The sequence below is a fragment of the Castor canadensis genome, chromosome 12, assembly GCF_047511655.1.
Source record: "Castor canadensis chromosome 12, mCasCan1.hap1v2, whole genome shotgun sequence".
NCBI lineage: Eukaryota > Metazoa > Chordata > Mammalia > Rodentia > Castoridae > Castor > Castor canadensis.
The window spans coordinates 25811386-25837887 of NC_133397.1; the positions used below are offsets into that span (position 1 = coordinate 25811386).

At 40.6% G+C, this 26502-nt stretch overlaps 1 protein-coding gene, 1 long non-coding RNA gene and 1 other non-coding gene across 19 annotated transcripts in view; 2 read left to right on the forward strand and 1 right to left on the reverse strand.

Moving 5' to 3' along the window:
- Positions 1-129: 129 nt before the first annotated feature.
- Positions 130-19131, reverse strand: LOC141414787 (uncharacterized). 4 transcript variants are annotated; one of them, XR_012439650.1, is made up of 4 exons: positions 16739-17558; positions 16071-16194; positions 2180-2263; positions 130-544 (listed from the first exon to the last, which is right to left on the reverse strand). It is a non-coding gene; the product is annotated as an uncharacterized lncRNA (long non-coding RNA). The 4 variants fall into 4 exon arrangements; XR_012439651.1 differs by lacking the exons at positions 16071-16194; positions 16739-17558 and adding an exon at positions 18849-19131; XR_012439649.1 differs by lacking the exon at positions 16071-16194.
- On the forward strand, positions 7664-7864 carry LOC141415237 (small nucleolar RNA SNORA73 family). Its single transcript, XR_012440237.1, has one exon. It is a non-coding gene; the product is annotated as a small nucleolar RNA SNORA73 family (small nucleolar RNA).
- Positions 18275-26502, forward strand: part of Lclat1 (lysocardiolipin acyltransferase 1) — a 155227-nt gene continuing 146999 nt past the window's right edge. For 4 of the 14 annotated variants that reach the window (XM_074049436.1, XM_074049437.1, XM_074049438.1 and 1 more), the window contains exon 1: positions 18277-18466. The gene's annotated coding sequence lies outside the window, so the exon portion shown is untranslated. The other 10 variants (XM_074049429.1, XM_074049426.1, XM_074049433.1 and 7 more) reach the window with 8 other exon arrangements.

Below are 26502 nucleotides of genomic sequence, written 5' to 3' on the forward strand. Positions count from 1 at the left end.
GTTCAAATCCCAGTACTGCCAATATTTATAATTATAAAAATAAAGCATAGCCACACATTGCTCACAGAGCCATTTACCAGTCATTCATGTATGTTTATGTATTTTATTCATTTATTCTACAACAATAACAAACAAGAGTATAGGAGAAGGCATTCCAGAAAAAAAGACCTGGAAGTTGATACCATGTGAAGTTAACTGGTATGACTGGAGCATGAAACACACCAGCAGTGATGGAAGGTGGTATACCTGTCAGTTCCAAATGCCCTGTCTTCAGGCTGTAGCTCAAAGAATCCTTCAGACATACAGCAGATTCCAAAAGACCTCTGCAAATCCATAATGTAGGTTCCATTGCATCCGTGAAATGGCAAGCTCCTCACTCGATCAATGAAAGGCAGTCGTCCCACTCATCATCCCCTACAGATTCCAGTAGCTTCTTACTGCCCAGCTCTTAAATATGTACAGCTGAATGAAGATCACTGGTATAGAGAATTTTCCAACATGAGAAAAATGGCCAACTGAAGGGAGATAGGAGGACATATTGTATCTGTAAAACAAGAATAAGGTGCGATTAAATGGATAATTTAAAACAGGGGTTAGGTGTATAATTCAAGAGGTAAAGCACTTGCAGACCAGGCATGGTGGTACAAACCTGTAATCCAGCTACTTGGGAAACAGAGATGGGAGAATTGCAATCCTAGGCCAGCCCAGGCAAAATTTTGAGACCCAATCTGAGAAACAAACTAAAAGCAAAAGGACTAGCATGTGGCTAAAGTTAGAGCTCTTACCTAGCAAGCTTGAGGCCCTGAGTTCAACCCTAGCACCATTTTAATAAAAAGTACGAGAACACTTGCCTAGCATGTTTGAGGCTCTGGATCCAATCCCAGAACCACACATGCACACATACAAAAAAAAAAGAAGAAGAATTTCAAAACGGGTTGAAAAAAATTAATAAAATGTTGCAAAATGAAGTAAATAAAAATCTTTCACAAAGTTGAACAAATAATTAAGAAGATAATGAAATATGAGAAAAAATTATAACTTCGACCTAGTAGGTCCAACAACTAATAATAAGAATTTCAATAAATAGATTGCCCAGATTTAACAAATAAAACTATAGGGCACTCAGTTGAATTTGAAATTCAGATAAACAATGAGAATTATTTAGGATATAAGTATTCCTAAATATTGTACAGACATATTTATAGTAAAAAATATTGCAGGGCTTATCTCTATGCTCAAAATTTATTTGTTAGGTAGCACATGCCTGGAGGATCACCAGTTCCAGATCAGTCTGGGCTATGCAGCAAGACCCTATCTTTAATAAATAATAAAAAAAAAAGTTTTTGTTGATAATCTGAAATTCATATGTTACTGGATATCCTATATTTTATCTGGCAACCCTTTCAATAATAAGAGAATAAAATAAAAAGAAGGAAACAAGCTCATTTGTGGGGATGTTAATGGACCTGGAAGGGCAAAAACAACTTGAGGGGACAAAAAAGGACAGATTTAGAGAACTAATATTACCTGATTTTAGGACTTAGTACAAAGCTAGAGCTATCAAAGAAATTTGGCATCAGTGTAAATAAATAATGATGAATAGATGGTATGATTTAAATCTGAACTGTCCCCCAAAACCAGGTGCTAAAGGCTTACTGCCAACCTATGGTGCTACTGGGAGGTGATACAACTTTTAGGAAGTGAGGCCCTGATGGAGGAAGTAGGTCACAAAGGGTAGTACTCTTGGAAGGTATATCATGCCCACCCCTCTTTGCTCCTTGGCTCTCATGAGGTGAGCAGCCTTGCTCCACCGTTTACTCCCTGATGTCATATTTGCCTCACTAAAGGCCCAGAATCAATGGAGCCATGTGACCATGGGCTGAAATCTCTCAAACTAAGCCAGAATAAATCTTTCCTACTTGAAGTTGATTTTCTCATGTATTTTGTCACAGCAATGGAAAGTTGACTAGCACCATGTGTCAATGCAACAGAACACAGAGTCCACAAGTACACACATATAGAGACAATAGATTTTCAAGGAAGGTGTGAAGGCAATGCAGTGTAAAAAGATACTCTGTTCAACAAATGGGCATAGAGCAATAAATTTGACTCATATTTCACACTATTTATAAAATTCAAAATGAGTCACCGACCAAAATATAAAAGCTAAAATTGTCACCTGGCACAGTAGTGCATGCCTGTAGTCCTAGTACTTTGGAGGCCAAAGTAGAGGATTGCTTGAGTCCCTGTGTTCAAGACCAGCCTAGACAGAAAAAAAAAGTTAAAATGTTATGAACTTGGGTCAGACAAACATTTCTTAGGTATAACAGAAAGCACAACTTGATAATTGAACTTCACCAAATTTTAAATTTTTCTGCTTTTCTAAAAACATCATTAACAGAATGAAGACAAGCCACAGAGAAAATCTTCACAAGCCATATATTTGATAAAGGCTTGTACCCCGAATAAATGACAAACTCTCTAAATTCAATAGTAAGGGGGAGAAAAATCCCAAGTTTTTAAATGGGAAAAATATTTGCCTAGACACTTCACCAAAGAACACACTAAACATGACAGATAGCATATGAAAAGATACTCAACAGTATTAGCCACTAGAGAAATGCAAACAAAAACCACAATAAAGCACCACTTCATTACAAGGGCTAAAATTGAAAGGACTGACAATGACAGGGAAGAGTCAGAACTCTGACACTGCTGGTGGGAATACCACCAGCAGTAGACCACTTTGTAAAACACTGGCAGTTTCTTAAAAAGTTAAACATGCACCTACTTCATGATTCAGCAACTGATTTCCATACAAACATTTGTACAGAATGTTCATAGCAGCTGTATATTCAATAGCCCAAAACTGGAAAGAACACAAATGGCCGTTAATATGTGAACGGATGAACTCTGGTATATCCACACAGTGGACTACTACTCAACACTATAAAGATATGAACTCTTGATACCTGGATGAATTTCAAAGTCATTATGTTGAGTGAAATAAGGCAGGCAAAACTACTTGCTATGTAGTTCCGGCACATTAAACTCTGGAAAATGCAAGCCAATTAATAGTGACAAAGAGCAGATGAGTCGTTGTCTGGGAGATGACAGCATGGAAGGAGTGGGAGGAAGGGATGACAAAGAGATGTGAGAAATTTTTTACAGATGATGGATATGCTCACAATTTTGATTTTGAGGATGGTTTCATGGATGGATACCTATGGCAGAATTTATCAAACTGTCTATTTTATCTCAATCACACTGTTTTTTTTAAATCTTCATCTACATAAAAAGGAGACAGTTATAAAGTTTAAAATCAGAAGATCAAGAAATAACAATAAACGCATATCATTTAGAAATATGGAGCCAAGTGCCCAAAGAACTTCTAATTTAAAAAAAAAAGAAAGAAAAAAAAACAAAGTTTAGAATTAGTTGGTTTTGGTAGCCAGAATTGGGGCAGATTAGCAGATACCTTTGGTTATCTTTTCATTATGAGCCTGTTTGGTTCTGTTTGATTTTTAAGCAATGTGCATGTTTTACTTGCTTTCCATAAACAGCAGAAGACAACATTTTAATTATATACATATATATTTTTTAAAATTTTTATTTATTTATTTTGCTGAACTGGGGGGTTAAACCCAGAAGTTAGGTAATTAGATAGATAATTAAAAATTACCTTGAGTAGCATTTTGGTGAATGGATTATGAAGACGTAAACCAGGAAACAAGGAAACCCAACTCAGAGGCTTCTGTGTCACTATAGTGAGAAAGCTGCTTAGAGAAGAGAGCTGAATGTAGCCTCCCCTTGTTGCTGTGTGATCCTCAACCTTCAGTCTGACTTTCATTGCTCTCCCTCTCTGTCCCTACCACTTCCTTTCAGGCAGCATCATAATCCCCTGTTCTGTTTTGAGGCTTAGCATCTAAAGGCATCACCAGGTGACCAGGGGTGTGGACATATGGGCACTTGGCCAAGATGCATTGTAAGACTGAGGGACAAGGCCCCACAGCAAGAGCTGGAGGGCTTCCTGGGATGCTGCCAGCTACATAACACTGCTACCAGAACTCGAAATCTAGCATAGCTTCATTCTTGACACGGACTTAAACTAAATGCCTACTACCTTACCCATTCTAGGGAGGGCAAATGCCTATATTCTAATTCCTGGACTATAATTTCCCAGTGCTAGAAGCCAGCACCTTCTGGTCATGTTCATAGAGTTTTTGCCAGTTACCCATAGTCTCCTTTAATCAAATTCTTCCCTTCCTTTGAATTTCTACATTCCTTTGTGTTTGTGCTGTTGACATTGGCCATGGCAATGGAATTTTCCAGTTTCATAGAAACTGTAGCAGTTTTAAGGGTATGGCTGCTCTATAAACTCTTTGTTTCTATTACAGCCTGAGCCCTGGAGCTCTTAGTGAAACAAACATTTCATAAGATGTTGGAATCATCTCTGAACAGACACCACTGGTCAAAGCACAGATTACCACTGCACCAGTTAGACACAAAAGCTCTTCACATCCCCACTGATTGAGCTTGTTCTAGTTTATGTTGTTCAGTTTGTAAATAACTGTAAGGAATTAATGGCAGCTGAAGAGGACATGTGGGAGAGGGATAAATAGAGCAAATAATAGTGCAAGATGACCATTTAAGGCTGTAAGACATGGTTAAATGAAAAAACAGGTTACAAATCACTAAGTACAGAATGACCCTATTTTTCTAAATAGGTGTGTGCACATGCGAGTGTGTGTGTGTGTGTTTGTGTGTGCGTGCATGTGCTGTACACAAAACCAGAAACATTAAACAGTGATTTTTCTTAGACTAAGGGATTTATGAAAGATTTGTACTTAATTTCTGCTTGTCTGGTTTTTCCAATTTTTTTCAAACCAACATGTGCTGTTTTGTAATAATAAGAAAAACAAGTTATTTAAAAATGTAAATAAAAACAGCAAAATTCTGGGAAAACACCATATGTTTTGTCTGAATTCCACATACCCCTTCATGAAGGGCCAAGGACTGGCCTGGGTAGTGGAGGGCCCAAATTGCTGGGGGCAGAGAAATCGAAGCTTCTGGCAGGTGATAGCAAGGGACGCCCTGGCTGAGGCACCCACATGTCCATTCCCCTTACGAGAAACTACTCAAAGTCATCAGGTGGGTGGTCAAAGAGCTGCCAAGACAAAAAATACAGAGGTGTATAATAAAGTTGCACTCAGAACCAGAACTCCAGGAACATTCACGAACCCACCCATTGAGCACCTCCTTTGGGCCAGTACTAGGCTGTGAAGCAGGAAGGTGGGAGCAAGGGCAACCTATAGCAGCTGCTGTTCAAGGTTCATTGGCAGAGCTGGGGATGTTACTCTGTCAGCATGGCCGAAGGATCTCAGTCCATTTGAACTGCTATAATAGGATTCTATAAACCGGGCAGCATCTAAATAACAGAAATGTGTCGATCACAGTTCTGGAGGCTGAGAAGCCCAAGGTCAAAAGTTGGCAGATTTGGTGTCTGATGAGGACTCTTCCTGGTTCATAGATGGTGGCTTCTGCTGTGACCCTCCACCCCATCCCATGATGGAAGGAAGGAGGTAGCTCTCTGCAGTGTCATTAGGGCGCGTTTCTACCCATGAGGTTTCTACTCCCATAACCTAATCATCCCCCAATGGTCCCCACTTCCAAATACCATCATCCTGGGCACATGCTTCAACATATGAATTTTAGGGGACATAGACCTTCAGTTTACAGCAGTCTCTAAGAGGAGTAGGTAGTCATGCTGGGCTCAAACTAGGTACAATGCTGCTGCAATGGGGATGGAGGGGGTTGCTGTAGGGAGGGTGTGCTGCTTCCCACTATGGCCCTGCACTTAACCTCTGCACATGGGTTTCTTCATTAATCCACATTTCCAGGTTTGATTAAAAAGCCAATTAGTTAGGATGACTCTTATGCTTTATTTTAAACGATTTCTTAAAATTGTATGATGCACAAATATGCAAACTCTTTAACATATGCTATGTTCACAAACCATTTAGAGAGTAGGATAAAGCAAGTATTATTATTACCCTTTCATAAGAGAAAAATTAAGATTTAGTGAAAATGATTGCTGGTATTTACTATAGTGATTAGGTCAGAGATCAGGAACGTGGTTTTCTGGCCTTTAATCCAGTACTCTTTCTACTATACTTATTTATTCATTCCTTCATTCATCCAATATTGGCTCTACTTAGGGCCCATCACTGCTAACTGTAGGTATGCTCAGGAAATCAGGTGTAGGCCCCAATAATTACATTTCAGTGTCTGGCTTACATCCATGATCCTCAATTTTGAATGCACTTTGAATTGTCTAGAGAGCTTTTAAAAACTACCATTGCCCAGACCACATACCAAACAAATACAGTTATGATCTGTGCTGCTTTAAAAGCTTCCCAAGTGATTCTAATGTGTATCTAAAACTTAAAACCATAGCTCTTGTGAGTAAGACAAAGCATGACTTGTTCAGCTTCCTTATGGGAAACAGCAAAACCTGCAACTATCTGAGAACTGACTGATTCTAGCAGGACTCTTCTGGTCTTGTACCCACTGAGCTCAGAGGTTCTTCTTTTGTAATCAAAAAGTTGAGTTGAGTGTCATGAGTGATGACTTTGTAATAGGATGGTTCAAGATATCCAGTGCTCTGGGCAGTGAAGTGGCCAGAGGCCCTAATGCCTATCTAGATCTCATGCTGGAGAGAACCGGCTCTAAGTACAAAGGAACTCCAAGGAAGTTATTACAATACTGCTTTTGTTATGCAAATAGAGGTATATCGGTAGAAAAGAGAACTAAGAATAGTTGAGGCGGGCTGTTAAAGATGATTCTATCCCAGCACACGCTATAACTAGCTAGGAAACTGGATCTGGGAGAGAGGAAATGACTTGAAGTAATTAGAGAACAATGCAAAACAGGACATGATTCAGTGTCAAAATATGGCTGCAGGCCACAACTCTCTTAGTGCCTTTGAGGACTAATGTTTCTCCATGGGTCATAGCCTAGGAACACTTTCTTTCTGGGTTCACTGACATTTGCATTTTCATCTCCCCTGAAGCATTTAATTGGAGCAAATTCATAAACCTAATTAGAAAGATGGCTAGAAGGATGAAGGAAAAAGAAGGCCACTCTCATCTGTTAAGTATCTCCTAAGCGTATGTTAGCACTTCACAACAGCTTACAAGGTCAGAACTATTAATTCTTCTCCCTTTACAGATGAGGAAACTGAGACTCAGGGAGTTAAACTAATTTGCCTCAGTTATAGAGTTGGTGAGTAGCAGTGGAACTCGATTGCATCTGGCTTTCTTGACTATGCTTGCCATTTATGTAACCATGACTATATCAGTTTACTTTATATTGGCAGCTGCAGGACTATGAACTGGATAGTTTTATGGTGACAAATGGATGATTGAGAAATCTGCTATTCTTTTCTCTCTTTTCTTTCTCATCATCTCTTTGAGTTATTTATTTCTATTTCCCAAACTTGATTCATCTTAACATGCATGGCTTCAGGTAGGAGAGACAGAAAAATCAAAGCAGAAAAGAATCTGAGGTGAATTCTATAATCCGAATCAAAATCCCTGAGGAGCCCTAGCAAGGATGGGGCAATCAGGAGATAACAGTATCCTGTGAAAAATTCCAGGGGATTCTAGTGTGGATACCCCAGGAAGTCACTCTCCCCAGGTTCTGTCCAAGTGGCCTATAGGCACATAGGGCTCTGCCCCAGGATATACAGTCCCTTTCCACAACACTGGAGAAGTTGGGTCTTGAGTCTGAGCTTGCATATTCCTACAACTTCTTAGAATCCTGTGGACAATGACTGAGGAGACAAACTATACAGGAATCAATGTATGATATTCTGAGATTTAAAAAATTTAAGAGCTTCAAGAGTCTAATCTTGTTTTATTTTTCATTAAATTAAAAAAAAAAAGAATTCCAGGGAAAACTCAAAACGAGAACCCTCTTTTCAAGATGTTTTCAGTTGATCCAGAAATAGGATATACTGTTTTCTGAACATATGAACCCAGAAATAATGGAACACATAAATGACATTTACTTCCTGGAAACAGGCTGGGGAAACAGACTGACCAGCTGAGAATACTATTCTGTTTTTCACCACTGTAGCCCAAACACGGTACATCAGTCAAAGGGGCTTCGCAACCTTGGATACAACAGCCACTGCTTGTCTCTTTGTCTGTGACTAGTGGGCCCTCCCACACATTTACCTCTTATTTGTGCCTGGGAGTTGTTTCATCACTAGGCAACAGTGATGAACCAGGCTAGATCTCTGATAGTAACATATTTATATCTGGTGCTATATATTGCTTTGCTTTTCAGGCCTTGGAACATGAAGAACCAAAAATTCCTTGAGGAAAAGCCCATTTGTTAGTCTATTGGCTCTATTCAATATTTTTCTCAGGTACCTATCTCTCTCTCATGAAGAAAATAGCTTCTGTAAGATAAAGTATGTTCTGAAATTCTCAAAAGCTCACATTAGTAGGCCTCAAAGAGAAAGAGAAAGACATGACCATTTATTGGACATCTACCAGGTATTCACAGCCCCAAAGGACTCTACAGAAGAGAGGATAAAGGATGTATCACTTGATCACAGGCACAGGCTTCTATACCAGATGACCAAACTGAGTTTGCATCTTAGTGACACCACTGCCTCCTTCTATGAACTTGGCCAAAGTCTCTGGGTCTCATGGTTCTTTTTTTTTCCATTTACTTTTTCAACAGCTTTATTGAGGTATAATAGTCATAAAGTACACCGAACATATTACCTGGCACTGGTGGCTCACGCTTGTAATCCTAGCTACTCAGGAGGCAGGGATCAGGAAGATTGCGGTTTGAAACCAGCCTGGGCAAATAGATCGTGAGACCCTATCTCGAAAAAACTCATCACACAAAAAGGCTGATGGAATGGCATAAGGTGTAGACCCTGAGTTCAAACCCCAGTACCACAGGAAAAAAAAAGCATATAATTTTATCTTGACAAAATTCACATTTTGTGAAAATGTGAAATCTTCATCCAACTGAAATAATCACAACCCCCCAAAAGTTTTCTTCTGCTCCTTCATAGCTCCATCTGTCTACTCTTGCCATCCTTGTTCCCAGCAACCACTGAGCTGCATCTGAGTGCAGTAGCAGAGATAATACTCCCCGCCCCATACACACCAAGATGTCCATGTCTTCATCTTCTGAACCTGTAACTATATTACCTTATATGGTAAAGTGAGTTGTTAGATGAGATTTTTCTGGCTTTAGAAGGGAAGAAGGAGGCAGCAGGGCCAGAGTAAGAGAAGGATGGTGATTGGGGTTGGAGTGTTGTGAGAGATTTAAGATGCTATGCCACTGACTGTGAAGGTGGAAGAAGAAGCCACATGGCAAGGAATTCAGGTGACTTCTAGATGGAAAAGGAAAAGAAATGGAATCTTCCCTGGATTCTCTGGAAGGAATGCAAATGTGCAAGCATCTTGATTGGTTCTCAAAACTATCCAGGTCCTAATGCTGTAATTTATGAATGCTGCCTTACATGGCAAAAGGGACTTTGCAATTGCAATTAAATTAAGGATTTTGAGATGGGGAGATTATCCTGGATTATTCAGTGGGCCTTGATATAATCACAAGTGTCCTTATAAGAGGGAGACAAGAGATCCTTATAAGAGGGAGATTTTACAAAGGCAGAGGAGAAGGTGGTAGTGTGATGTTGGAAGCAGAGATGGAGTGATGTGTTTTAAGGAGGGAGGAAAGGGCCCTAAACAGACAACAAATATGGCCACCAAAAGCTGAGAAAGGGAAGGAAGGAGATTATTACTTCCCTCAGAGCCTCCAGAATGAAGTAGTGTTGCTAACCTCTGCATGCTAGCCCAGTAACACTGACTTTGGACTTCTGGCCTCTAGATGATGAATTTCTGTTGTTTTAAGTCATCAAATTTACGGTAAATTTGTTATAGCAGCAAAAAGAAACTTTGAACATTGAACCTCAGTTTTATAATTATAAAATGAGGATAATATATTATTCCTGGGGTTATAGTAAAATTAAATAATTTAGTTTGTAGCAAATGGAATACTTTTTCTATACACGCCTTTATTCCTTTCTCCTCATTTGGTCTAAGTTGTTCTTCTGGAGGTGACCAATAATAGCAGGGAAAGAGCTGTCTTGTAGATCTGGTGGGAAGACAGTAGGTGATATGAGATTATAAGACCCAGAATGGAGGGAGCTGGGGTTCTGAGTCACTTGTGGGTTTTGTTTGTTTGTTTTATTTAGTTTTTGTTTTGTTGTGGTACTGGAATTGGAGCAGGTAGTTTGTTTATGAAAGGCAAGCTTGCTATCTCGAGGAATTAGATAAGCCTGACATAGGCAATCGCTCCCTGGTCCCAAGGCCCCAGATGTCAGTGCATCCAGAATACAGGAAATAAGACAATGCAGTTAACACAGGCTTGTGGATAGCTATCTTCCACAGATTATGTAGCCATCACAGGTGATTCAATGGGGGCCACAAACAGAAATTGAAGAGATGGAATTGGGCCTTCAATGTCATTTCTATTTAGAGAAATAACAAGGAAAGGTAACAGACATCTCTTTCTTTCTTTTTTTTTTTTTTTCCAATACTGGGATTGAACTCAGGGTCTCCACCTTGAGACCCTTTTTTGTGAAGGGTTTTTTCAAGATAGTGTCTCACAGAACTATTTGTTTGGGCTGCCTTCGAACCATGATCCTCATGATCTCTGCCTCCTGAGTAGTTAGTATTACAGGTGTGAGCACCACTGCCTGGTAGACATTTCTATTGGCGACAGCATAGGAATTTTTCTGAGAGAACAGTTGGCAGACACTGTTGGTTGACTACTCAATTGCTATTTTCAATCTTCCTTTCTTTTGCACCTCCAACTATAGAGTCCCAAAGTCAGATACTTGCTTTCCCACACTTCTCACAGATAAAAGTGGCCAGTGACAAAGTTCTAGGCAGCCACAAACAGGGGATATTTGTTGGGGAGCTCCTGGATAAGATTTTTCTTCCTGGATAAACATACAAAGCCTCATAAGAAGAAATCCGTCTCCTTTCGTTTACTGTTTACTATTTAGGATGTAATTATGAAGTCCAGGGTTGTGGTGACTATCTTGTGGCCATGAGGCAATAACCATAAAAATTAAATGCTGAGATGCTAAGTAAGGCAGAGCAAAAGTATGGAAAGAATCTGAGTCCTTGATGTCATCCTTGAGTTACAGAACCAATTCTGAAACTGCCTATTTCTACACTTTGAGTTAAGTAACAATAAATGTCCTTGTAATTCAAACCACTGTTGGCTGAGCTTGACGTTACTCACAGCTGAGGCATTCCTGCAGATGCAGAAGGTTTGCACTGAGGAGCAAGAGGAAAGTGTTTATGTCTATCTTGGATGAATGGGTCATCATCAGAGTTCTTATTTTACTTTCTGCAATTTTTTATGCTCAACTTAGTAAAGGAGATTTTATATCGTCTATTTGTTTTCTTTTTATTAGCATATATTAATTGTACAAAGGGTTTCATTGTGCTATTTCCATACATGCATGTAATATACTTTGATCAAATTCACCCCCTCTACTACTCTTTCTTAACCCACTTCTCCCCTTTTTAAATAGCTTTAACGGGTTTCATTATGCTATTTTCATGCATACATACAAAGTTCTTGGATCATATTCATCCTTCTTCAATCTCTCTTTTCACCCACCTCCCTCCTGCTGTTCCCCACCCTTAAACACTCCCTTCCTTAACACTCATGTCATTTTTTAAGGTCTAGATTCTGCATATGAGAGAGAAGGTACAATATTTGTCTTTCTGAGTCAAGCTTATTTCATTTTCAGTTCCATCTATTTTCTGCAAATGAATAATTTCATTCTTTTTATGGATGAATAATACTCCATTGTGTACATATAACACATTCTCTTTATCCATTCATCAGCCCTTGGGCACCTAGGCTGATTCCATAGCTTGGCTATTGTGAGTAATGTTGCAATAAACATGAGTGTGCAGGTGCCTCTATATGCGGACTTACATTCCTTCAGGTATATGCTAAGGAATGACATAGCAGGATCTACTTTTAGTTTTTTACTTTCTGGCATTTTAATCTTCATAGCCTAGTGAAATTTTGCCTCACCAATGTTATCAGTCATTTATTTGGCAAAAAACTTAATAGCATATTTGGCTCAGAAGGGATAAATGAATAGAATTGAAGGGACATTAGTTGAAGAGAGTTGAAAGGTGCAATTAGTTTGATCCCCAACAATGCTAATAAATAAATGAACAGAGAAGAGGAGAGAGAGAGAGAGAGAGAGAGAGAGAGAGAGAGAGAGAGAGAGAGAAAAGAAAGAAGGAGGGAGGAAAGGAGGGAGGGAGGAAGGAAAGAAGGAGGGAGGGAGGGAGGGAGGAAGGAAGGAGCAATCAGCATTAAGGGAAATTAACAGAGGATAAGGAAGCACCTTGAAGCTATATGCAAAAAATTAGGCTGTCAAGCAAAAGGCCTAGGCTGAATAGAGAAGGGGAGGGAGTGGTTGAACTCTGTGAGAGCAAAGCAGTATAGGATAAAACTATTGCAGCCTCACAGAGAGGAAGCCAAGGGAATGCACACTTGACCCTCTCCCTACCCACCCTGCAGATTCCTGCCAGTGCCTCCTTTTGGCTAAGCCTTGCTGGAGACGAAGGACCAATGTGTCAGGAGATGTAAGCTGGATGAGCTGGCTTAAAGTAGGGGAAGGGGATGGGTGGAAGAGCGAAAAGAGAATTATCAAAATTAGATTCCACCACTGGTTTCTAGTAGCATAAGCTTGTCACTTTTTCCAAGTCATTCATTTTAGCACCAAGATTCCCAAACTACCAAAAGCAAAGCTTGTTTCTCAAGAAATCAAAACCTTTGAATCTGAAATCTCTCTGGGTAACTAATGATATTAGCTAGTGCTAAGTCTCAGGCATAGGGATTTTTGCAAACAGAGAGGCCATAGACTAGAAGATATGGGTCGTGCTAGGTCTCCAGTTAAGTGTCTGTGGCCTCTGCCAACACTGCATGTTCCTTTTACTCATTACCAGTAGAAAGAGTTGTTCCAATTTTGTTGGCAGTGCCTTACTTGGCTCTTCTCTGAGGTCTATTACAGAGCACATATTCTACCTTATTACTATCACATTTTGAAGAGGAAGAAACAATTATGTGGACATATAGGTATCCCAATAATAAAAAAGAATACAATAACAACTAGGACATAGAGTTTCTTGCTTGTAATAGTGTTTCCCTGAGCATCAGAGTGTGTTATTAGATCAATCACTCATGAGGTTGAGCAATTCATCAGCTGTGATATTGTGCTGTAGGAGTCAGGAAGGAATCAGCAACTGGGGGAAATGACCCTTCTGGGCAGTGGAGCAGATTACTATCATCTTTTAAGCTATGGGCACATAAAAGGGACTTTTAATTTTTCCTCCTCAAAATTACAAAGGCAGTACATTCACCTGGCTAAAACTCCAATAATATTAAAGAATAGGGTGATATTAAGTACCAGTAAATTGGTATTTAATTCTTCTACCCACAGACAAATACTGCTACTCCTATAGCCTCCTCAGAGATGCTAGCTATGTACAGTCATATATGGTTTCGTTTAAGAAGCTAACACTGATTTAGCATTCACCATGTGTTTATGGTGGATACTACTGGGGCCCTTTCCAGATGGGGAACCCATCTTCCTGTTGCTGTGGGATTTAGCTGCTAATGGCTCCCAGCTGGCCCACTTCTCCAGAGGATGCTGCTCAACCAAATAGAGGCTGCCTTGCCCAGCTGGTCTGCACCCCACCCTCAGGGTGATAAGCCGTTAGTGATAACTAACTGCTACAGGAATCTAAGAAAATCGATCCCCTTGCCACAGGTTGTGAGTAACCCTGTGGAGTAATTCATGCTCCAGAGCTTTCCATGGGTTGGGCTGAAGTTAGTCTGAAGTGAAGACCACCCTATTATTTAATTTTTCTCTCTTACCCTTACATTCTGCTTCTTTTGCATCCCTTCTCTTGAGAACTCTTAAAACAAAATAAAGCAAACAAAACTTCATTGCATTGCATGAGGATCTCTGCTTCAGTCTGCCTTTCTAGGAAGCTGATTCTAAAGATGGGATTTTTTTTTTTTTTGTGGTACTGGGGTTTGAACCCAGAGCCTCACACTTGCTAGGCAGTCACTCTATCACCAGCTCTAAGGATGGGATTCTGAAGATGGATTGCTAGATGGTAGGATGGTAATGAGGACCCATCCCATGAGTAGTTACTGAAGTATTGCAAGTCTCTATGCTGTGGCAGATGGCCTTTGTGGAACCAGAGAAGGATACAAGGGGAGGGTGTGCCTAAGCTGGTACACTCTCTGGTGACTGAGAGGTTTGGAGAAATTACTCACTGTAAGGATGATGGAGATGGGCAGCTATTGCTAAACAATCAACGTATGAGAGGCAGAAGGCGTATTCAGAAGCATTTTAAAAAGATGCTTATCACCTGCATCCAGAGCTGAAGACTAGTTGAAGAGTGGCAGAACTTCACAGAAGGCTGGGCTCTGGGAAGATCTCCAATGTCAAAATCTGAGCCTTGGCAGTGAAGGAACATTGAGACTTGGGTGGGGCTACCTTGAAAGCCTTGAACCCTTAGATTCAAGCAGGTCTCTCTGACTTGTTGGCAAACAGAGGTCACCCTTACTTGGACATTACTTAGAGGCCCCTTGCGGGTCAAATCTCATCTTGACTGAAGAAGTTTTGGGACTATAAAGGGAGAAAAGGGATTATATGCTACAAGGGCTGCAGGACATTGCACACAGCAAGGGGCGATTCCCAGGGTGATGCATTAAGAAGAGACAGAATGTAGAGTAGGTTTAGGGCATAAACCTACTCTACTCATAGAGTAGTCAGAGGCATATTCCAGAGGCACACTGCTATGTCACAGTATTTAATTCCATAGCAAAAGCTCTGAGAGTCGATTTTAACATGCTGTTGGGATGGTCCTTGGCAAGCTAGCAAAAGCAAATGGTCACATTAAGTAGATATGCAAGAACTCTCACGACAGAATGTGGATGTAGTAATAAAAATTAGAGAAGTAGCTGGGTTTCGGTGGCTCAGACCTGTAATCCTAACTACTTGGGAGACTGAGATCAGGAGGATCACTGTTTGAGGCCACCCATCTCCAAAACAGCTACAGCAAAATGGACTGGAGGTGTGGCTTAAGTGGTAGAGTGCCTGTTTTGCAAGCACAAAGCCCTGAGTTCGAACCCCAGTCCTATCCCCTCCCCCCAAAAAATAGAGAAGTAAGAATGCTAATGACTACAAAACTATCCATCTGACTGTGTTTCTCAGGAAGGCCTGAATGGCACTGTTTATCAAGGTGAAAATAAATGCTCTGCCTAGGGAAACCAGCATCATTGAGAAGCTCAGTGGTGTGTCTTCTGCAGGCCAGGGCTGATCGTTGAAGATGCTGTTACAAAATAATAACTCAGTAGCCCTGGGGATGACAGGATCCCAGAATAGCAGAGACAATTGTGAGAAGCAATAGCAATCTAATTATCATAATGGATAGCAAGGTCAAAGTGGCAGTCAGAGACCTGATCTGAACTTATGGAGATGTGTGATAGAACATAATTATTTCTAGGGACAAGATAAATTGGAAGACAAAAAAAAAAAAGGCATTGCTGAATATATAATCTGAAGAGATCAAGGATGAGAAGGCTGAGGTCAGACATCACTCCAATGGAAAATCATTATCTCTTGCTTGATTTCAAGACCTGAGCCTGTTCTTAGACTTAGAATGCTGGTGACTATGAGGAAAGACTCAGTTCACCATTTCAAGTATATACAGCTTTCTTCAGTTCTTCTCCAAAGTGATTATTTTTATTATTAATTGATTATTATCCCTGAATAAGTGCAGGATAATAAGTTGCTGGATATAGGATCTAAGTTGATGGGGGCTATCTAGGGATCCTATACACTATCTCCTCCTCTTTTGTCCTGATCCATTCACCATTAGGGTAGAGACATAATAGATTCAGACATTAAATGGAATCTTTACCTAGGTCCATCTCAGTGAGTCCAGTAGGTCCTGTTCCCAACTTAGTGGTCATTTCTCTGATTCTTGCATGTGTCATTGAATGGCTATACTTAGCAGCTGACAAACCCTCACACTGGTACTTAGCCTGTGAAATAAGAGCTATTATAGTCAGAAATGTCAAGTGGAAGTTCCCAGGATGACCTTCCCATCCCCCTCCCAACAAACTAAGACAGTAAACAAAAACAACATCACATCCAGGGGAAGGTAACATTCACATGGGGCAGACAAAATTCTACTTTTGCAGTCTCATTCTAGGATAATATTTATTTTCCTGTTTTCTGTCATAATATTTTTCAAAGGGACCTGGACCATCTAGCATCCCGTTGGTCTACCGTATTGAAGTATCATGCTAGTCAGATTTCACGAGCAAGAAACACAAGTGCTCTGGATACCCTGATGAGGAACATACCGACAGAGGGTGGATAACTCTATAGAAATTCAAGAGCTATGTTTAAATAACAAGTATTAAAAAAAGATCACTTTTTAAAATGAGACAATTTTAGACTTAGGAGAGATGTAAAGAGTACAGAGATTTTCTGTACACCCTTTACTCCTTGTGTAAGCACAGAACTTATATTAAAACAAAGAAAATAATATTGGCACAATATGCTATTATTCAAAGTACAGACCTTATTTGGATGGTGAAGTAGTCCAACTAGGTCATGTCAAGAAGTCACTGCACCTTGCACTTTCTACCACTGAGGAAATCTCACAATACTTGAGAGATGTCTTCAGGTTTAAGAATCAGTATATTTTGGGCTGAGCGTGTGACTCAAGTGGTAGAGCCCTTGGAGGGCCCTGAGTTCAAACTACCAAAAAAAGAAAAGAAAAGAAAACGAATCAAAGAATCAGCGTATTTCCAGCTTGGCCATACTATTCCTACTCATTTAGCAGTTGATGTGGAGAGAGGCTACTTATGAGCCAGGCTCAGAATAAGAAAGGGCCAAGCAGCACAACCTGACCTTGATACACAGCCCTGTGTTTATGGCCCCATCACTTGGCACATCTCACCATACTAGTAGTATCTGTAGTAGAGGAAAGGCTAGGTGGAGCCTCTGGCAAGTCTCCAAAGAAGTCACGGTACTACACTATAGGGTTCTTGCAGTGTGGCTGTGCCAACTCTTAAAATGATGATAGCAACAAAAACCCCTCAAGTATGTTGAGATCTTTAATTCCAGCAATCTTATTTTAAAGATGAAAGTGAGGCCCAACGTCATAGGGATAATTGGCAGAGCTGGCTTTTGTACTTCTGTTGCTTTTCTTCATTTCTAACACAATTTCAGCACATCTTAAATATTTAAATGTTTTGAATGAAACTAGAGAAGTTGCAAAGCTGATTGAGGACAGAAACCCTAGATTCACAGGGAATTGGAGGGGAGCATGTGTCTAATTTAGCTATGCATCCTAAACCTAGATCACCGTTATTATTACACTATGAATTCTGCAAGGGAAGGCACCTTGCACTCTTTAAAAAAAATTCACCTCTCCCTGTGCCTTGTTGAATAAACGAATAAAATATATAAATATACATGAATGACTGGTGAATGGTTCTGTGGGTGATGTGTGCTTATGCTTATTGTTTTTAGGATTTTTATTCAGTGAATGTTTATTGAAAGCCAGCAGGAGGAAGGCATTGTGCGGAGGGAATGCAAAGAAGTTTAACCACAGTCCTTAGCATTCAGGAGCTCAGCCTAGAGGGTCTGAGAACAGAGACAAGGTAGAAAGGGATGAAGACCTGTAAGAGGATGTGTTTAGCTAGGGCTCGGCAAACACTGCGCACGTAAGCAAGAGATTTACTCCATCAAGATCCTGGATTCTGAACTCGTTTGACTACTGATTTGCCCTTTGACTGAAGGCAAGAAAATTAGGTTTGCAAATTTAGCTCCCAGATCTGTTTTCCATTATGTAACTATATGGGGTTGAAGGAGTCATTTGGTTCCCTGGGACAATGACGTCCGCTGCATTCCAATATTGGTTTCTCGTCCTTACACCTCCCTGGCTCGGCTCTTCCTCTGCAGGAGCCCAGACGAGGAACTAGGCGCGGCCCCTTTAAAGAAGCCCTGGCAGGCCAGAGCCCGGGGTCTCCCCGGGCTGCGGAGCAGGGGCGGGGCGCCGGGGACCCGGGCTTCCCACGCAGCCGGGGACGCCGCCGCGTCACGGTGCCCGCAGCCAATCAGGATGGAGCCTGGTGGGACGCATTACTAGGGCGACCGGCCGGACGCCTCCTCGTTCCCAGATAAATTAGCGGCGGGTTCTGCCCCGAGGTTGTGACCCTCTCGGAGTCCCCGGCGGGCTCACGTGCACCCCGCGGCGTTGCGTGGCGTTCCCTGTCACAGGTGGAAAGCTGGAACTGTCAGGTGGGGGTTACTGCGCGGGGAAAATGGCGGCCAGGGGATCGCCGAGTTGGCCGAGGGGGAGCTGGAGCTCGGGCCGTTCCCCTTGAGCCGCGGGCCCTCCCCGGTGACGGTCACTTGGCCGGGTGGCTTCGTTGCCGTCTCAGGTGAGACGAAGCGCCGGTAAGCGACTCTTCACAGACTGGCGGAGCTGGCGGGAGTCGAGATGCCTCGTGAGCAGGGGCGACCGGGCCAAGGGGGCAGCGGGGGCGAGGGGACAGCTTGGCAGGAGCCCCGGGCGCTGCACAGCCCCGCCCCGAACGCCACCCAGGCCGTGCCCCAGTAAGTCCCGTGTGTAGAAAACGTCCCAAGCGGCTGTCCAGGGCAGGGGCTGGGGCGGCCTTACCTGAGTGTGCTGCAGGTGCCAGAGGAAGGTCCTAGATCTAGGCGCCTGTGTGGGCAGTGCCATGAAAGGAAAGGTCGGCCTTGCCACGGGCGACGTCAAGGCTGAGCTTTAAGGTGTTATCTGAGCAGCTAATTGCCCATTGCAAGAGGAGAAATACAAAGATAGGTGCATAGTAGTGGTTGTGGAGCCCTTTTGCTTTTTGGTTCTTCCCTGGTTCAGATGGGTTCCCCGGAAGTATTGCATCTGCCTTTGAAGTTCATTAACTATGTCCATAGTGCACTGAGTGACTGTGAGGATTGCGATTCAGTTTCAGCTCAAGGAAAATGTTGAAGATTAAGTAATAGTATTCATATCTGTCATTTACTTGGGCAAAGAAGCATCCTGTCACGAAATATAAATAGTTGAGTTATTTTTGTTTTAGTTTTTGGTGGCACTGGGAGTTGAACTCAGGGGTTACCTGCTGTCAAGGCAAGCGCTCTATCACTTGAGCCATGCCTCCAGCCTTGGGTTACTCTTAAAAAACTGTCTTGATGGAAGGACTTTTTGCAAAACTTGTATATTTTTAAATTAATGAAAAGAATTTTTTTGTTTTTTTAATTTAGTTCCAATTGTCAGAGCGTGTGTACTTTGTGACATATAGGAGTAGTATATGTATTTGTAATATACATATATATATTTATATATTTATCTTCTCCCTGTACTTGAGATTGAATTCAGAACTTTGTGTTTGAAGGATTCTGCCACTTGAGCCACGCCCCCAGTCCAAGATGGGCATATTAAGTGACTTTTTTGTTCTAAAATTGGCAAAGGACAGTGGCACTTTGTTTTAGTCATCAGTAGCTACTGTGACTGGAGTTCCCTGCGTGTCAGTCACTGTGAAAGGGAGGCATCCTCAGCCTTTAACTTGAGCGAATGGCAAGATTCATCTGTTCCCAGAAGGTTGATTACTGCTGACAACTAGAAGGAAACCCCAAAAGATTCTTCCAAATCAGATCTGTGGAGATTTGTCAGTTTGATCTGGGGTTGAGGTTATGTGTGGTTATCTCCAAACTTTGCCTCTTAAAATATTTTTTAATAGTTATATAACTTCTCTGTGGGTGTCTTATCTCTGAAGTGGGGATAGCATTTCGTATCTAAACAATCTCTTTGTAAGTAGGACAAAAAGACAGTGTACATAAAATAACTTAAAAACAGTGATGACATTTATTACTATGCACTGCTCTGGGAGGCACTCTGTCAAGTACCCTAAAAGTGCCAACTCAGTTGCCCAGCAACTGTGTGAGGTGGCTACTTTTACAGATGAGGAAACTCGAGGCACATAAAGTTTGAGTAATTTGTCCCACTCACACAACTATCATTGTGATTCCAGCCTGTGTTCTTTAAAACATTTTTTAAAATTGTTTTGTATTTAAAAATTAATTTTTTTGGGTGGTGTTGAGGTTTGAACTCAGGGCGTTAAGCTTGCTAGGCATACAATACTCTACCACTTGAGCCATATCCCCATCCCCAGCCGTGTTCTTTTTGTTTTTTTCTTTTCTTGGCTGTATTGGAGTTAGCACTCAGGGCCTCATACTTGCTAGGCAGGTGGTCTTCCACTTGAGCCATGTCCTGCCCTGCCACGCCTCCCCGCCCCCCCAAGCCCTTTTTTGCTTTAGTTATTTTACCCCTGGGGCTGGCCTCAGAATGTGAACCTTCTACCTGCCCCTCCCCCTTAGCCTCAATTATAGGAGTGTTCTACCATACCTGACTTGCTTGTTGCTAACTTTTTTTCTGTGCTGGCCTTGAGCCATGATTCTCTGAGTCTCTTCCTCCCAAATAGCTGGGATTAAAGGTATAAGCCACCATGCCCAGCCAGCCTGTGTTCTTAACCACTATGCACACTGTCTCTATATACATGCAGATGTGTATGTGCTAAGGAGAAGTATGTGGACAATTTTTGGGGCATTTGAACTCAGGGTTTTTGTGCTTGCTAGGCAGGTGCTGTATCTCTTGAGTCATGCCCTCAGCCCTTTTTGCTTTTAGCTATTAGCTGTTTTCTGAATAGGCTGTCATGTTTGCACCTGGGCTGGCCTAGACCACAATCTTCCTGTTTACACATCCAGAGTAGCTCAGATGACAGGTGTGCACCACCATGCCTAGTTTTTTATTGGTTGAAATGAGGTCTTTCCACCTTTTTGCCAGGGCCTATTGATCTCTGCCTCCCCATTAGCTCGGATTGTAAGTGTGAGCCACCACTCCAGCTTGTTGACAGATTTTTAAGGAAGTACTTTTGTTTGTGATTTTTATAGTTGTACAAGAAATTGTGATATATTCCATTGGCATCCAGTAGTGATTTGTGTGGTGATGATTACGGCTATATTGTTTAAGTTACTTTTGATGCCTGTTATTTTAAAAAGGATTTTTAAACAGAGTTGTGACTAAAATCTACTAGGAAGCAGAAATCAGTAGTTACGATTTTAGTTTTAATTCAGTTCTTTGAAACAGTAATTTTCCAGGTGACTTTTAAAAGAAAACTTATTTTAGTTAGGTTCATTGCTTTGATGTACTTGAGAGGTTGGAGCCAACTTGTGAATTCTGAGCTAAGAGAGTGACTTTATCCTGTGGGCAGTGAGACTAAAGAAGGGGCTTAATTAAATGAGTAACATGATCAATTTTATGTTATTGAGAAGTGACTTTGGTGACAGAATGTAAAGAAGAGAGAGACCAGTTAAGGATAGTTTCATACTCTAGACAAGTTGATATGAACCAAGACATCAGCTGTGCCAGAGCAGAGTTCATATTTTACACATTTTGAAAGCAGAATGTAAGATGGATTGGTGTGCAGAATACTAAGGTGGGGGAAGCAGAACACCTGGTAGGCCATTAGAAGGATAAGTTTTATAGCTATATTGTTGGAAATTGGAGATACTGTTCACTAACTCAGGAAAAAGGACAGAGTCAGGGTTCTTTGTGACTGGGTTCAAAAGGAGTGGAAGAATTAGCCAAGGAAGGTTTGGGGGAAAATGCTAGAAAAATGGGCATTAGATTTTTTTTTGTTACATTAGGTTCTTAATATATTTATATAGAAGCAATACTTATTTATTTATGAATGACAGGGTCTTACTCTATAGCCCAGGCTGCCCTTGAACTCAAGATCCTCCTGCTTCAGCCTCCCCAGTGCTAGGATTAAAGGTATATGCCATCATGCCTACCTCAAAAGAGATTTTAATATGGAAGTAATGACTGATGAATTATCTAGTTATAAAACTGATCACCCAAATATTTAGACTACTAGAATTATCCAGCACGTAACCAGATAATGTGAATGCAGTGAAAATTGGCTGCAAGGTAAAAATGCAAACTTTGCCAAAATTGCAGAATTTTATTTAGTCTGTTTCATTTATTCTGAGCATGGCAGAGAACTACTCAAACCATAAACATAAACCTAAGAACTAGTAAGTAGAGTAGGCAGAGATTCCTTGAAAGGACACAGAAAGCAGTGACTTTAAAAATGATGTTTGTCTCCAAATTTCATTAAAATTGAGAACTTCCCTCCATATTAGTTCACCATTAACAGAAGAGCAAAATACAGATCAGAAGAAGAAATTTGTAATTCATATATCTGACCAAGGACTCATCCCCAGAATGTGTGTGTGTTTTATGTTGTAGGTATGTGGTTATATGTGTAAAATCTGTAAGAACAAGAATTTAATTAAAAAATGCGTAGAAGTCTTGAAGGGGCACATGCTAATACAGGAACTAGGAATGGTCAAAGTGTATGCAAAAAATACTGAACATTATTAGTCAACAGGGAAATACAAATTACAACAGTGAGACACTACTGTATGCCTTGCAAAGAGGCTAAAATTAAAAGATAATCAGTGCCAGTGTTGCCATGGATGTAGATACTGGTAGGAGTATAAAGTATACATACAGACACTTTGGAAAACTGACAGTATCCATTCCCACCCAGCCATTCTGTTCCTGGATATACCCAAGAGAAACAAATGCACATGTCTACTAAAATGCCCACAAAAGATTGTTCATAGCGTCTTTATTCAGAATAATCCCAAATCATATACAACCCAAATAAATATATATATCAGCAGCAGAATGGATTAATAAAATGTGATATATTTACTACAAAAGTAATAAAAGAGAATGAAGTATAAATGCACACATTAACATGGATAGATCTCATAGACATAATAATGCATGATTCCACTTAAATGAAACTCAAAAAAAAGTACAATTACTTCCTGATGATAGAAGTCAGAATAGTGGTTATTCTCAGTAATGACTGGGAAGGAGATGAGGGAAACTTCTGGGATTTGGAGATACTCTGTCTTTGGGCTGGGTGTGTGAATATGTATATTAAGTTGCACACCCAAGATTTGTGAATCTTATATATATGTTATTCTTTAATTTAAAAAGACAGGAGGCAGCGGCATGAGAATTGTGAATTTGAGGCCAGCCTGGACAAAGGTAGTGAGACCCTGTCTCAGGTTAAAAGAAAAAATGAAAAAGAAAAAACGAAGAAGAAAAAGGGCGGGGAGATTAGCTAAATGGCAGAGCACTTGCCAGCATGCATGAGGCCCTGGTTCAGTCCCCAGTACCTAAAAGCACAAAAAACGAAAGAGGTGCTAGTAAGAATGGGCAGTGCTAGATCAGCCATATTTTGGTCATTTCCCTTATATCTAGCACATGAGGAAATCCAAGAGAGATGATGACAAAAGAGATTTTTAAATTTTTATTTTTATTTTATGCTGTACTGGGGATTGAACTCAGGACCTGTACCTTGAGCTACTTCACCAGCCCTTTTTTGTGATGGATTTTTTTCAAGATTGGGTCTCACAAACTACTTGCTCAGGCTGACTTTGAACTGTGATCCTCCTGATCTCTGTGTTGTGAGTAACTAGGTTTATAGGTGTGAGCCACCAGCGCTCGGCTTGACTTTTGTTTTGTTTTGGGACAGGGTCTCACTATGTATCACTGGCTGGTCTTGAATTTGGTGATCCTCTTGCCTCTGCTGCCTCCTAAGGCTGGAGTTACTGGTGAGTACCACCATGTCCCGGTAGAGAGGTGCTTTAAAAGAATTTTCTAGGAGAAAAAAATGATGAAATTGGGAATTTTTTCCTAAAATGGCTCATATAATTGCCTTGCAAAAGGCAAATGTGAAATCAAAATTGTTATATCACGCTGTTTTACTGTTTGGTTGCAAAATTATGCCCCAAGCCCTCCACCAATTCATTAGTTCCTTCCCTAACATAGTGCATATTTGCAGGTATAACCCAAATTTTGATCTCCGTAATCCATGATACATTATGGAGAGCTGGGTTTTTTTTTTGTTTTATTTTTTTTGGGAAAATTCTAATCAATTTCATCATTCTGAAATGTCTTTAAGAGAAATTGCTGCGTGGTCTTTCCTCCTGTTCTGTCTGATTGCTCTTGGATAATGAGGATGGGCTGGAGTTCTTGATTGCAAAGTTTTGAGTGCAGTAGTGGAGCTAAGAATGGCCTTTGTGAGACCCTGATCAGTGAGGGTAAGATAGTGCCCCCAAAAAGCTTTCAGTCCCACCTGTCCCTAGACATCTCCATGTGGCAGTAGGGGTAATGAGCATCCTGCTGTGATAACTGGGGAGGGAAGTAGAGGGACATGTGAGGTACAGTCATCTGTGAAAACTGACAATAGATGATTAAGCTTTCTCTGAAGTCTTGCATAGTTGACGTTTCTGAAAAGGTGCTCACTTCCTTAGGGAAGTGGATTACTGTTCCAGGGATACAGTTAAAGGGAATACTAATGCTACCCTTAGTTTTCCATCTCAAGCAAGAGATCTCATCCAGTAAATGTTTCTCAGTGTAGATAATTCGCTTTGGAGGACTTATACATAGTATATTGGCGAGCTGGTATCTGGTCATGGTGTCACAAAGAATAGAAATGCCTGATAAAAGATGGGAATGAGCATAATAAGGGAAGAAAAAGGGGAGGTGGCAGCTTTTCCTAGGGTTCTCTGCTCTGGAGGCATGAAGTGAAGCATCTCAGGAGCCTTCTCCCACAGGAATATTTTAGATGTCTTGGGAAAGTCAACTTTGTCTTTCTATTTCTGCTGTCCTGTTGTAATATAGATACTTTTAAGAATTATTTTATCTTTATAAAATTGTGCTGCCTTTAATATTTACCTGGGTGGAGTTGGGGAGAAAACAATGGAAACAAGAAGTAGTTTGGACACTGAAATGTTCCTTTCCTTGAACATTTTTGGATACCTACCGTGAGCGTAGTGATGAGGACAGAATTGAGTAAGAGGTAGGGGTAGTGGTGACCTTTTCTTTTAGTAGAGATAATAGCTAACATTTATTGAGTGCTTACTATATACTGGGTTCTATCCTGAGTGCTTTAAGATGTAGCACCTTTAATCTTCACAATTTACTACCATGAGGTAAATACTAGTACTATCCTCATTTTGCTTGTGAAGACACTAAGGCCCAAAGAGGTTAAATGACTTAGATTTAAACCTAGGTGCTCTAGTTTCAGAGTCTGTGCTCTTAGCTGCTGTGCTTTCAGGCCTGTTTTCCTCATGTAAATTTAAAATATGCTGTACTTTTTGTGGCTTTAAATGTAAAGCGTTATTTGAATAAGAGTATGTCCTGTATTACAAGTTATGTCCAAAGCTTCTGAATATCCATGCTGAACAAAACTTCTACTGTTGTGTGGGAGTTTTAAATGGGACATCCTTTTTGTTCTTTTCAGTTTCAGGTGATGTCATAATTGCTTTACACTCTTAATACTCTTGCATGCTCCATTCTGTCATTTTAAATTCATAAAAAATACGTTGCCAAGCTCCTCTCCTCCCCCCCCCGCCCCTCCCTTCTCCTTCTCTTCTTGAGACAATCTCACTTTGTATTGAACTCATGATCCTTTAGCCTCTACCTCCTTGGTGCTAGGACTACAGAAATGTACCACCATGCCCAGCTAGACTTATGTAGTTTGTTTGTTTATTTATTTATTGTACTGGGGTTTGAGCAAAGCAAATTTTCTTTCTTTTTTTGTAGAACTGGGGTTTTTGAATGTAGGGCCTCATGCTCGCTAGGCAAGCACTCTACCACTTGAGCCGTATCCCCAAGTCCATACATGGTAATTTAAATGTGATTATTCATTAAGACCAATTGATTAAAAGAGAATTGTGTTTGCTTTGTACGCTTAAGAATGGGAGAACAGAAGGGAAGCAGAATTGAAATAATCTGTAGTATTCTAAGGCAGTGTCAAAGTGACCTTATTTTGCAAAGTTTATTTATGGCAATAATGAAACCAGCAAAATTTGATTTCTCTTTCAGAGGAGAAATATACTAGAAGTTAAAGTTAATCACGATTGGCTCTTCTCTTTGCTACTGTGATAGACCACTCTTGTCTATTGAGTGGGCTAATCCCTAGGGAACTGAGTCTACATTGAATGTAATTGTTCCCAAAGCTGTATTTATTTGTCTCTTTATCTAGAATTTAACTCAAAAAATTAGGTGTTTTATATTTTTATTTTGAATTAAGAGCCTAAAATTATGTCTGACTTTTCTCTCTCGTAGTTGTATGAGGGCTTTTTCCATATATATTTATTAACCCTTTACAACACTTCTAGGAGATGGATAGGGATTGTATTAGTTTCCTATGGTTATTAATCACCAC